Raw genomic sequence first — 10,974 nt, 5'->3', positions numbered from 1 at the left:
TGGATACTATTATTCACATCTTTGCCTCTTCACTGCTGTTAATGTTTGATGGCAAACATACTCTTCTCTTTATTATATTTTTATATTTTGTACACTTTTTCCTTCATCCAGGATTTACTGGGGAAAATTCCAATGGTCATAAGGAATCTAGATGATAGGATGCTACTTTAAGAGTATTATTAGGAAGTCTCCCTAGAATTCTCTTTTTATTATTACTATAAAACCTATTGTGTTGCCAAACTGTGTTAAGCCTCAGATATTAAGAAAAATGTGTAAAAGCTTTATTTATTAGGGTGTTGTTTAATTCCATTGTATCATCATTGTTATTTCTTAAGGTAGGGCTGGGAGGCAGTTTCTGGGGTTCACTGAGGTGGGTCATCACTGGGACCCTGTGCTGGACCATGGCTTTGACTGGTAGAAGTTTTCATTCTCACAGCCATTCTCTTCTCATGCGCGCAGAGGGTCCCAGTCTAAGGTTAGAGATTCCACAAAGTCGTCCCCTAGGGAAATCTGTTTTGCCTTAAATCCCTTAAAAGCTCTTTGGTATTTCAGAATTTGAGGACTAAAATAATTCCAGCTGATGATAATTTTACCCACATGGGTTTTTCTCATTAAGTTCTACGTGCTAATATAGTGGGTGTAATAGGCCATTAGCAACTGTAATTATTCAAGGAACAAATTTAGAGAAAATAACAATATATGTGTTGTTTCTTTGTTTGTAACTATATTTTTTCTTGTGTTTGTTTTTTCTTTTCAACAAACACCTGTGAGGTTTACAGGTAAAGAGATAACAGATAAGAATGAGATAGAATAATTTCTTTTTTTATATATAATTTATCTTTATCTTTGGAAGTATTACAGATGATCCCCTTTTTCCCCATTAACCCCTTTGATAGAATGATTTCAAAGGCAGATAGATCCCTGTTCTTTAAGAGCTAATGAAAAGGCAGGCATGTAAATACTACTAGGTCCAAATTGGTCTTCAAGTCAATGTCTATCTAATCTTCTTTCCCAGTCCAAGGAGTATTTTGTAGTTGTTTTAACTCAAGCTCTAGGCTGGTGTTCTCCATTTTCTCCTGTTCCATATACCTCTACATTCTGCTATGAATCTAAGCCCTGATCACCAGTTCTGGATGGGACCTTTCTGATAACAGCTGGTGAGATAAGTGAGAAAGGGAAGTGCCAGTGATCAATGATAATCTCTCCAATCCTTGCATTCAGGTGTTTATAGAGAATGGGACTCTCTTCCAAGGTTCAGCCCTTGGTATAAGGACCTTCAGTTTCTTCTTTTAGTTTTCTCCAGAGTTGAGGTGGGGGTGAGGAATGAGCTGGTGTGTAGCAGTGGTTTAAGATCAGTGCTGAATAGATGCGTGTATAAAACAGATTTTATGATTACAGCCATAGGAGGGACAATTCTGCCGGGAGCTTGAGGCTACTTACCAATGTGTGGAGAAAAGAGGTCGAATTGTCATGAGAATAGAGAGGCAAGGGACTTTCAGGTGGACTGTAAAGTACAGAGGTGTGAAAACATGTGGTTCCAGAGGTGGAGGGGACACAGGTGTAGAGCAGAGTCCCTGTCTGTGTCAGCACCCACCTTGGTGCCCTTAGGCAAGCCTGTAAAATAGGGAGAGTAACAACAGTTCATTTACAGAATCATGAGGCTTAGATAAAAAAAAAAAAATCCATAAGTCACTTAGCACCGTGACTAAGGAAGCACCCCCTGCATGTCAGCAATTGCTATAATTATTATTAAGGTGGGTGCTGGTGGTCAGGCAAGGCCAGATTAGACACAAGGGGCTTTGTTTATGCTGTTACAAGAATTTTACCTTGAACATAATGGAGAGACCCTGCAGCATTTTAGGCAGGAGAAGGAAGTAATGAGATTTATCATTTTGGGAAAGACCAGTCTGATGGCAGTGTGGAGGGTGAATTGTCCTAGGTGGGGGTGGGGTTCAAGATTAGAGGTTGGGAGACCAGTTAGGTGGCTTTGTCAAGAAATTACAATTTATAAAGGCCTGAATTAAGGAATGGCAATAAAATGGAGATAAGAATATAGGTTTACAATATTTTCAGAAGTAGAAGATCATAGCCATTGATTACATGTGAGGTGGAGGAGTGAAGGGTGACAAGGGGATATCTTAGGAAATAGTGGCGATAGTGGTGTCTACAGAGGGGAAAGTGTAGGCAGAGGAGTGGGATAGGGCAGACAATTCATTATATTTGGGATTTGTTCAACACAGAGTATCCACAAACCAGGTGAAGCTATTTAAAATAGGTAGTTAAAAATAATCTAAAGTTATACCCTGTGATACAGGAAGGATAGGGTTCGGGAGTTAGGCCAGTAAGACAAGACTGTGAAAGGAGACATTGTCGTTTCAGAAGACCTGAAGGAGATAAGAAGGCCTGTTTGTTTATTTCTTTGTTCTGTTTTTGAGGAAGTGAATGATAGAAGGAAGAAGTATGAAGGGACATTCAGAGCAGTGTCACTTTGTCTGGAAGGTAGAATTTAACAGATATCCCACAGAAGTCTCTGAAGGTAGACCATACCCTGTCTTTTATTAGCTGTTTAACTAGCACGTGTTCTTTAACATACCTTTAAAAAGTATGCTTAAGAAAGGACTAGCATAGTTATGAGATGTTGTGAGGAGTAGTGTTTAAATACTAGGAGCTTTGGGGAAGATCCAAAAATTAACTTCTGTTTTCAATTTGAAAAACATGATTTAAAAAGTGATCCTTCATGCTCTGGTTCCACATTTTTTGGTAATATTCTGTGAGCTGGGAGGTACCAGAATAAGTAGGGAAGGAGAGAGCTGATCCTTTGGGTAGATGGAGAAAGAAAAGATTGGTTCTTGAGGGTGGCTTGTATGCACCAGGCTGTCCTTATTCAGGGGCTTCCAATGATTTGAGGAAGCTCTGTGTAGTTCCCAGACATGTCTACAAATTCAATTTAAGTTTACTTTACCTTTAAAAAAATGATATTTTACCTTTGCTGTGCTCATAGGGTCATGTGTGAGATAGACTCTGAAACCTTGAGCAGACACTATGCCTGGTTTCCTTTAGGTTCTTGTAATGGGCCCGGTGCCTCGCATGGGAAGGGTACTCAGAAATTGAATGGCTGAAATCAAAAGAGTAGCTGCAGGGTGTGATTCGAGAGGGAGTTAGAAGCATGTGATAGAGTATTAAATAGAGAATGTAAAATGCTAGATCCCTGATTTATCCTGTATTTTAAATTCACTTGCTTCTATCCACCTTTGTTTAAATATGACCTGTCTTATTAATGAACGAATAAATATATAAATTTGTGAAATGGGAGTTAAGAATAGAAATGCCCTATTAACTTGAAAGGTTAGGTTTCAGAATTACAATAAAATCCAAATATATTTTTATTTTTTTCCAAGTAGAGTGAACCAATAGGGATATATTATATAGGAAAAGCCAGTTATTTGAGTCTTAGAAATGCAGTTGCCTCAGGATTCAAGCTTTATACTTATTTGAACTAAAATGGTAACTAAAGTTTTTGTCTCATTTATTTTTCCCTTGAAAAACACCATACCACCTTTAATGAGCTTTAGAAATATGAACCCCAAATCCACAAGTGGGAATGCTTCTCCATTCAGTTATGGCAAATGAGGGAGAAAAAGGGAGGAGAGAGGAACAAAGGAGAGGAAGCTGACAAATGTTGAAGGAGTCACTGACATCTGCATAACCAAATGTCTTAAAGACTGCAGAAAATCCCAGGATGTTTTACACAGAGTGAGGGTGTTTGTCATTATAGAAGGAAAATAGAAGGTTAGTGAAGGTAGCATCAGCTTTTGATTCAATATCTAATTTTGTTGAAAGAGAGGCAGGCCTATTGCCCAGAAGACCAAAGAATTGATTCTTCTGCACTCCTCTCATGAAAAGGGGGCAGATGAGAAGAAATATAAGAGCTATAGGGGATTTGGTGAGAAAATACATTGGAGGGCATCCCCAGTCTTGAGACATTAGCCTCCACCACAGAGCAAAACCACTGGTCACCACTGTGACCTTGGATGATTTTTCGAAGATTGTACAACTTTCAACATGTATCTTTATTAGGTTATGAAACTTTGTGGAATATATTCTGAAAATAATTTTATCCAATAGATTTAAATCAAAACAAGCACTGGTTTTTAAAGTACTTTTCTCAATTCTTTGAATGAGTTTTCCTTAATGCCCAACAAATGAGACATGCTAGCAATTATATGTAAAGACTGGTTTGATGATAGACTATATAAAAATATACACATACACATACTACATTGTATATGTTATACATACATACAGATGCATCGTTGGTTTTGTTTTATTTTAGTTATAAGAGTCAAATATATATAGGCACATACTGCATACACTCATTAAGCTTTGAATTCAGGAAGCTTTTATTAAGTGCCTATAGTCTACCCTGTTCTCAGGAGATGTAAAAGAAGGGTAGGATGTGCTTTCAGTTCTTTAAGAATTTGGGGATTTGGCAAAGTCTTGACCTCTCTCTACAGTGTAAATGGCTTTAATAGCAGTGATTTTTAGATGGGGATCTACAGATATCAATAGGGTTTACTTTGATAGGATACTTTGAGAAACTGCAAAATTTCAGGACAGATCCTAGGAACTGATTTGCATATTGGCTTCCATGTCCCAGGTGAGGAGAGAAATATGGGGCTTCTGCCAACTTTTCTAAAGTGGAATTCATTCAGGTATAACAATCCCCTATAGTCTCTGGACGATTGAAGGCTTAGTTTTAGTGAAGGAAAAGTTCATGAATCTATTCTTCGCCAAGATACAACAAAATTGGACTGGCTGAGTGATTTAGGGCACTGAGGATTACACATTTCCTCCCAAACAAAGACAAGGGCATCAGGGTGGCAGCAGAGAATAGAAGTACAGAGTAGTTGCTGAGTCAGCCAGACCTGATCTCAAACTCAGGCTCTGTCATTTACCATCTTGGCTGGAGTGGATACATTACTTGATCACTCAGTCCTCAGTTGTCCTAGTTGTGAAATAGCAACAGCCTTACAACATTAGGATTTATTGTGAGCAATTAGAATAAAGTGTGTAAGTTTCTTAGGGCAGTGCTAGCTCATTGAAAGTATGCCATAAATGAAAGTAACCATCAATGAAAGTATACCATAAAGCTACCATTATCATCTTATTAGAAGAATCATATAATTATTCCAAGTGGGTCTGTGAACTCTTTTCTAAAGTGGTAGGAGCATGTTCTTTAAGATGTCTGGTTGCTATAGATCTGGGAGATGTCCCAGCTATTTCAGAAGGTAAGAAACATGACACAAAGCTTCTATGGGAGAGGCCAGTGGTATCTCTGCCACCCGGAGCTGCCAGTGTCAGGAACTGTCACCTTGGGAAGAGGCTTGCCCCTTTGAGCCAAGTTGGGGACAGAGGGACGTGCATGAGGCCAAGAGAGTAGAGATTCACTGTATTACAATGGAAGTTTTCCTGGGAGGAGAAGGGAGCCAGAGTACCTCGCCTGTTTAGCTCTAATGGAAGGATCAAGATGATCAACCTTTTGTAGACACTTCGTTGAGAACCCTATAATTTCCCACCATGAACCTCTGTGGGGGCAGAGGCAGAATCATAAATTACCTCTGGAGTTCAAGCTAGCTATAGAAATTTTCCAGTAGTTACCTGGCCCTCTGGTTCCTACCTAGAGAATACATTTAAAGCAGAGAAGATTCCATTTTGAAGGCTTCTGTAGGATTTTTAACCTGCTACTGTCTCTGTAGGGTGTTGTAGAAAGTGTGGTCTAAATCCTTCTTGCCCAGAGTATAGACCTAGAGCCTGGGTACTTCTCTGGAGCCGTTTAGATACACAGAACTTGGGCCTCATCCCCTGACCTACTGAATCCAAATCTGCAATTTAACAAGGTGATTTGCTTGTCCGTTAAAGTTAGCTAAGTCAGTGGATGTTAAGACTAAGGGGGTTATGGGTCTTTTCACAATTGGTTGTGGTAAGAATCCGAACTTGCCTGAGTACAGCACCCCAGCCAATGGGCAGCTGGCATAAGAGCAGGGAATTGGTCACTTGAAACTATTATATATATATATAATATATAATATATATATATTATAAACAATGAACAAACTGGGAAGGTCTCTGTATATAATTATTATAGTGTCTCATTCCTGTGGCATGGTTAAGGAAAGCTGGTTCAAAGCAAGTGAGAAAGTGCTTTAAAATATGAGTTTTCTATGAGAAGAACGCTCTCTAAGCTGTGTGCCACTCTCAGAGAGAACACCGTATGGTACCAGCTGTCTCAGGGGGAGACCTCAGATAGACGGACTCCTGGGGAATGCTGGAGACAAGGCCCCATCCTCTCCAAGAAACCCGGGGAGGGGAACCAGAGGCCGTTGGATGAAACAGCACACTCCTCACATACAGCATCAAGGGTTGATTGCTCAAGGATTGATCACTTGTTCAGAAAGGAGGATATTTTTTTCTTGATATCGTGTTACACTTTGGTAATTATTTTCTATTTTGAAAGAGTCATCCATTTGTAACACCCACCCTCCCCACATAGCACACAGACCCAAATGAACAAAATCTAATTTTGAAAAATCAGCCAAATTTGGCAGCAAGTGTGTGGGATTTATCCAAACCGCCTAGGACTGAATCTGAAGCTACAAATTTTGACATTTCATCCATGTAGAAGCAAAGCCACGTGTGAGCGCAGACTTATAAAAAGCTTTAAAGCTTTGGAAGTGAGGAACAACAGCATCAGGCAGCAAGTCAATTCCAGCACTCCCAGGGAGTGGAGAAACTGGCACCCTTCTCTAAATATAGGACCAGCACTGTACAAACACTTCTACGCTCGTGTTTTGCAGTCACTTGTGTTTTGCAGTCACTTGCTGCCGGTGGGAAACTGGCAAGGCCTTCATCCAAGAGATAATCTAATTCTGCAGTTCAGCCTGAATGTGGGGCATGGAGGAGGTCCTTAGTTTAGGGTGGAGATGAAACCAGACACTGTCCAAAGATGATACCTCTCCGAAGAAGGGGAAGATGCTCCAAGGTGAGAGAAACCCCTACCCACTTCTTTTGAGACTTTTCCTGTTATTGTTAGCTGAGACAGCTGGACAGGCACCCATGAGGAGCTTGCAATGGACGGTGTGGGCAGGGCGCATGAAAGCCTGGAAATCAGCTTGGGAGTCAGGAGACCAGGTAGGCGCTGTAAGAATCTACCAGCGCAAAGTAGTTTGCAGCAAGAGTCAAAGCCGAGGGAGTATATTATTTAGACCCAGAGCCTGGGTATTTCTCTGGAGCTGGTTAGAGACACAGAACTTGGGCCTCAACCCCAACCTACTGAATCAGAATCTGCAGTTTGACAAGGTGATTTGCATGTTCATTAAACTTGGCTAAGTCAGTGATTATGTTAAGACTAATGTGGTTATGAGTCTTTTCCCAATTGGATGTGGTAACAATTAGCACCCCAGCCAATGGGCAGCTGGTGTAAGAGCAGGGAGCTGGGGTTGAGTGGGTAAGGCAGAAATAAGAGGGAGAGCGGAGGTATACAGAGAGCAGAGGAGCATGGAAATTTCCTGTCTCATGCTGGATTGAAGCAGCCACTTCTGGTCCAGGCCCTGCAGGTGGGCACAGCCACTTGGGGGATCTAATAAGCTGGGGGGACTATGTGAGCAGAGGAGAATAATAACTTCTTCTTGGGAAACTCTACAAAAAGTATTTGCTTGCAAAAGTGGATATAAAAAGAAGGCAGATATAGCTTTTAAAAATTCATTAAAAAATATATTTATTTATATTTAGCTCCTGGAGAAAACACTAGAGGTGCTTAAATCATTGTACTCACAGTTGAGCAATACAAGCAACTCAATTAGAACACCTAGCTGTTGCCTCACCCTTCGGTGACCCTAAATTTCCTAGATCACAACATGAATGCCATGACTTGCTAATCAGAAATACCTGAATATTTCTGAAGGTTTTATATATATTTTTACTATAAATATGAATGTGATTCTGGAGGGAAAGAAGGGAGTGATTTATTCCATACTCAGCAGTTTAGTGGCTTGGTTTCATTCAGTGTCACCTTGGTTTAATTTAGCACAATTATTAATTAATGTAGTTTATCATTCAACACTAATGATTTTCCAATGAACAAAATCATTCACATCAGTCAGGCAGCTTCCATTGGTGTGTGTTTCCCATTATAGTATTTTTCATTGTTTTTCAAATTACGTTTTGTGTTTTGGAATGATTGGAATTACAGGGGGAGCTATATTATCCCAGAAAATATTCTATTGGTTTTACTTCTGATGATCAAGTAAATGAGGAGAGGTGGGAAATCATTTGACATCACTAGTCACAGACTCGGGCGCATTTTGTATTAATTCCAATTAATACAAATAGGTGATATGTATTCTTGTTATAGCGGGAGTCACATGATCAAAAGGTTGTATAAAAGGTCAAAACTCGAGTCATGTGCCAGGTAGTAAATTTCTTGAAAGAAAAATAATAACAGCTGCAATGATATTAAGTTTAACCTGGGCAAACATTGCTCTAGTGCACAGGTCAGCAAACTCCAGTCTTCAGGTCAAATTAGGCCCACTGCCTGTTTTTGTAAATAAAGTTTTATTGGAACACATTCATTGGTTTACGTATTGTCTATGGCTGCTTCCCCTTTTGAGTACTTAAGAAAGAAGGCTTACCAGAGCCTAAAATATGTAATTTCTGGTACATTACTGAAAAAGTTTGCCAAAATATTTTCTATATGTCTTAACAACTCTAGGGATATTCCTTGTCCCCAAAGAGGAAACTGAGGTACAGAGAATTTATGCATCCTGCTCAAAATCATACAGCTTGCCAATGGAAGAGCTGGGATTCAATCCTTCTCTGGCTGCCTTCAAAGCCTGTGCTTCTTACTACTGTAGGGGTTAACAGAGATTTATTCTGTACTTAGATTTTCTCCTTTACTCTTGCTTGCTTTAGCATCCTGCTCTAGGTTTCTTAGAGTTGTTCTAATTCCACGCCTGATTTATATGTGGAATGGTGAATTCAGGACTGATTTCTATTCCATTTGTGTTATAAGGGGACCAGTTGTACGGGTGCGTGTTGAGGTGATGCAGGTGAGAGCAAAGTCAAGCAAACATTATTTAACAAGTGCTTCCTATAGAGGAGGCTAGGCAAAAATAATGCCTCTCCTTGTATGAAAGGAGGTTATGGTCTGGTGGAAAAGCAGAGGAGTTAACATGATTTTAACACATCATAAGGAGTACTGTGTTAGAGGTTGCACAAGGAACTCTAAGAGCATACAAGGCCTCTCCTAAACCAGATTTGTAAGTAAAGGAGATGGGACCCAAGACATTCCTGGAGGAGGAAATCCCTGATAGGAGTTGGGCAGAAGGAATTGCTGGAGGGTCTTCAAAACCAGGAGGGCTTTGTGAGGAAGAGACACCAAATGTCATGGCACAGCAGGTTGGTTGTGGAGGCCCTAAGGACTTGGGTGGGAGGCCTGGAAGAAGTCATCTGTTCCCGATAGACTTTGGTCATCATGACCTCCTCATTTTCAGTCGACTGTGGGAAACTATATACGTGTTTTTAGTACATGTAAGTTGTTTTCAGATTTCCATTTTGGGTCATATATTTGAGGTGAGTGTAGTCCACATTCTCACCAAAACGTGGCAATTGGGACACCTGCATCAGAGTTGCCGGAGACGGTTGTTTAAAATGGAAATTGTTGGGCCTCTCTCCACACCTCCTCCATGACTCTCTGCGGAGGGGCATCTATTTAAATCTGTGTGGTGTTTAAATCTGGTGGTATTTTAAAAGATCTGTATTTAAATAAACATGCCTGGTGATTCTTAAACAGCCCACAGTTTGAGAAGCATTGAGAGATGGTTTTAAGGAAGAGTAGGGGAAATAATTAATCTTGATGAAGGCTGGTGGTCTGAGCCTGTGCTGCGGAGGGAAGGATGAATTTTAGAAATATTTTGGAAATAAAAATAAACAAGTGTTGGTAATTAGTTGCATATGGGCAATGGGTAGCAAAGGAAAAGGAAATGCCCTTCTTGCTTTAAAAAGTTCTGGCTTCGGTTATTGAAATGAGGTAGAGAATATTTTTCTCCCAACTGAAACTGCTCCTCCTCTTGCCTTCTCTCCCAGATTAAATCAGAAACTTGCTCAATAACTTCTGTGGCTTTTCACTCTGTAAATGAGCACTCAGCTTAGCTCCCTAGAAACTCAAGACTATGTCTGGAGTAGTTGGTTGGAATGTATATTTATTGGAATGAAGATCCTGATACATAATATGTTATATTTTTGAAATTGTCATGCCAAATGTGAAAAAATCTGGCAAGAAGAGCAATTCGGTTCAAGTAAGGAGCCTGTTCTGTAGACAGATGGGCCACTAGAGAGCTAATGAAGACTTGTTTATGAATGAATATCATAATAATTTTTCTCTCTGAGAAAATGTTATTTGGTTATTGTTTTTATCATTCCACTTGTCTGTTGATCAGACCCTCCAAATGAATCCTTGGACTCTACAAATCCACAAACTAGTTTGTCATAGAGAACCCAGAAGTGAGATAAGAGGTCACTCCCATGAATTTGATGGAGACACTTATGAGGGCACAGTTTGCATTGCCTGTTCTGAATAGCATGAAAGAATAGCACAAAACCCTGTTGTGATTCCAGCAAAGTCCCAAGCAAAATGCTTGCTGGGAAGAACAAGGGTAAGGGAGTTATCAGAACTAGGTTAGTTGTGGAACGTTGGCCCAGGATGTGACCGGTCAGTGATGTTGAATAAGATACTAATTTAGTCTTCGAAAAGCTTATTTTCCAGCAGGAAAGATAGTCAGGGATGGATATATGGTTGAGCTTCATGGGGAAAGTACCATGTGAACTAAAAATTAGGGGATAGATTAGGTTTTCAAGCATAGGGGGAGGTGGAGGGGTTGGCCCCTTCAGAGGCAGGACTAGAGAATATAGAGTGGTTTG

This window comes from Miniopterus schreibersii (genome assembly GCF_964146895.1).
Source record: "Miniopterus schreibersii genome assembly, chromosome: 6".
NCBI lineage: Eukaryota > Metazoa > Chordata > Mammalia > Chiroptera > Miniopteridae > Miniopterus > Miniopterus schreibersii.
Note: the sequence above shows the minus strand (reverse complement) of the source record.